This window comes from Neovison vison, chromosome 4, assembly GCF_020171115.1.
Source record: "Neovison vison isolate M4711 chromosome 4, ASM_NN_V1, whole genome shotgun sequence".
Classification (NCBI taxonomy): domain Eukaryota; kingdom Metazoa; phylum Chordata; class Mammalia; order Carnivora; family Mustelidae; genus Neogale; species Neogale vison.
Window position 1 is genome coordinate 75,026,618 of NC_058094.1, and position 3,377 is coordinate 75,029,994.

Sequence of the window (3,377 nt, forward strand, 5' to 3'; positions counted from 1 at the left end):
GTCTCTTTGATTAAGAGTCTGTTCTGACTTTAGTCCATTTTTAAAGTGGGTTCTTTTCTTCCTTATTGCTGGGTTCTCACAGCACTTTCAATACATTATGGATATAAGTCCTTTGTCAAATATATAATTTTTTATTTTCTATTTTTTTTTTCAGATGAGTACATTTCCTTTATTGAGGGCAACAAAGCCCCCAAACTCCCAAAATGTAAAATCCCAGGGTGCTAGAAATACAAACTCAGCTCATTCAGAATAAAGCTCCTCCAGGCATGCCTGTTTAGCTTGGTTGGTCAAGCATCTGCCTTCCACTCAGGTAATGGTCCCAGAGTCTTGGGAACGAGGCCTATGTTGGGCTCTCTGCTCAGCTGGGAGTCTACTTCTCCTTCTTTCTGCCTGCCATTCCCCATTCCCCCAGCTTGTGTTCTCTCCCGGTCAAATAAATAAATAATATCTTTAAAATAATTAACAAAAACACAGTCAAGCTTGCCCAGACTCTGTTCACAAACGCTAGTGAGGTGCATGTCAGCACCAAGTAGGGGAGACCAGGACAGGAGTGAGGCCAAGAGAAAGGATGGGAAAAGGGTTCCCAGAGGTCCCCTAGGGATCACCCTCCACCTTCCCAGTGACACCAAAGACCTGCTATACCCTAACCTTTTGACCCCCACCCCATCCCTGGCCAGGATTTTGACATCCAGTCTCAAATGATTCTGTCCTCCCCTGCTCCATGCTCACTTCCCCAGGCTTCCAGCTACTCTTCTCTTCCTCCACCCTCTTTTCTGTGACTAGTGGTAGGTTAGGGCTCTGTGTGAGCCATGGTGATGCTGGGGGCCCATGGAGGCAGGGTGGAGTTGGGGTGAAGACAGAAGAAGAAGCGCTGTCCAAGGATCCCCTCTTCACAGGATCCCAAACTGTACAACCAGCTCCTCTTTTCATCCCGTCCGATCTGAGAAAGTGTACTGTGGCATAAGCAGCTCTCCTGTAGACCTGCTGTAAGTCGGAGGGGGGGAAGGGTTTGCTGGCCGGCATTTGGTGGGACTGGCTGGTGAGAGATGGCGGGGCGGCAGCTTCTTCCAGTGAGTCAGACTGCTGCTCAGCACAGCCAAGTGTGTGCTGTACTGCTTCGCTGCCTCCATGTGCTCATGCTGCTCCATGCCCTGAAAGTCCACAGCAGACATGCCAGTGATGTTGCTGGCTGTCTTAGCAAGGCTGGAGGAGAGCAGGGCTTGCTCATCTGTACGAGTGGGAGGCAGGCTATGGTAGTTACTCTCAGCTGCATTGAGAGCTTTGGTGGGGGGCTGCCAGGGTCCAGCAGCAGCTTCTGTTCCTCTAAGTCCTTGTTTGAGTCCTCGTTCTAGCTGCTGTATCAGCATCCCATGGCTGGGGTGGGGGAGGGCACTGAGGACTTGCCGGGGAGGGACAACATCTGTGAGGAGCCCTTCTAGTCACATGACCTGTGGCTACACTCCAGCAAGCAGTCTCCTACCTCAAATACACAATTTAAAAAAAATTATTTATTTACTTGAGAGAAAGAGAGAGAGTGTGGGGAAGGCCAAAGGGTGAGGGAGAGAAGCAGACTCGCAGCTGAGTGGGGAGTCTGATGCAGGGCTCAATCTCAAGGCCCGGAGATCATGATCTGAGTGGAAACTAAGAGACCAACACTTAACTAACCAAGCCATCCAGGCACCCCATCAAATGTATAACTTTTTCAAATACTTTTTTCCAGTTGGTAGGAGGGTTGGCTTTTGGTTTTTCTAACAGTGTTTTTAGCAAAGAAAAATTATTTTAATTTTAATGAAGTTCAATTTGTCCCTTTTAACTTTCATGGAATTAGGTATTATTTTTATGAATTTTTGCCTATCATAAGTTTCTAAAGATTTTTCTCCCATGTGTTCTGTGAATTTTATATATCTTTTACATTTAAGTCAATCACCAGTTGTGATTAAATTTTTATATACACTGTGAAGTAAAAGTCTATGTTCAATTTTTGCATTGGAATATCCAACTGTGACTTTACCATATGTTGAAAAACATTTTCATATCTCGATTGATTTGTCTTTGAAGCTTTGTTAAAAAAACAAGCAGATCATATCTATATTTGTCTATTTTTTAAATTTCTGTTCTATTGATCAATGTGACTTTTTTTAAAAAAATCAACATCACTTTCTTGACTACTGGAACTTTACGGTAACTCTTAAGTTTTGGTTGTGGGAGTCCCCCCATTTTCTTCTTTTTTCCATTTGCTTTGAATATTCTAGGGCTTTTTGTTTTGGTTTGGTTTGGTTTTCTGTCTTTTCATATAAATCATGGAATCAGCTTGTCTATATCTATAAATCTCATACCAGAATTTTGATTTGGATTGCATTGTCTATACTAAATTGAGCAGATATAAACTCTATTGACTATACCAATAATGAACACAGTATTCTCTCCATTTAATTAGGTCTTCTTTGACTTTTTTTTTTCAGCAATGTTTTGCATTATATAAATCCCATATACATTTTGTTAGATTTATATTGTTTGCTTTTTAGAGGCGAGGCTATTATAAAAGGTACTTTTTTAAGGTTAGGTTTACAATAATTTGTTGTTAGTTTATAGAAATACAATTGATTTTTATAATTTGACTCTGTACCATGCAACTTTCCTAACCTCGCTTATTAGTTCAGAGAGTCTTTCTTTTGTAGATTTGATGGGGTATATGGCATAGACAGTCATGTTGCTTGCAAATAGGAACAGCTTCATTTCTCCATTTCTAATTTGTATGGCAGTAATTTCTTTTCCTTACTTTATTTCATTGGCTAACACTTCTAGCAAAATGTTAAATAAGTGTGGTGAAAATGGACATTCTTGACTTTTTTCCTGATTCTGAGGGGAAACAATACAGTTTTTCAAAAGGAAACCTAATGCTACCTATAGATTTTTTGCAGATGTTTTTATTCAGACTGACAATGTCTCCTGCCATTTCTAGCTTGCTAACAGTTTGTATCATGAACTGATAATGACTTTACCTGATGTGTTTTCTACCTCTATTGATCTGTTCGTGTACTTTCCCTGTTAGGTCTTAAGCAAATTGGTAGAAAATGTAAAGAATCTCTTAAAAGCACTTCGCAAATGTTAATTCTCTGTAAAATCTGATGATAGAAAACCAAAAGCAACTCAGCAAATATATTTCTATGGAGTTAAGGTAATAAGGTTCATATGTGTAAGTCTTTTCATTATAAATTTAATAGATATTTGGCACAAACTATGTATGATGGTTCTAATCTTCTGGGCTATCGGCCAAATCATGTCCAAAATGTTTTTGTCTTGGTCTATGAAATATTTTTAAAAAGTTGACTTAGAGTCTGGTATTTAAACTCCAGGAGATTTCATTTCCTTTTCTG

The 3,377-nt window shown here is 40.2% G+C and overlaps 1 pseudogene; it reads right to left on the reverse strand.

Moving 5' to 3' along the window:
* Positions 1 to 890: 890 nt before the first annotated feature.
* Positions 891 to 1,372, reverse strand: LOC122905343 (annotated as a pseudogene).
* Positions 1,373 to 3,377: the final 2,005 nt, after the last annotated feature.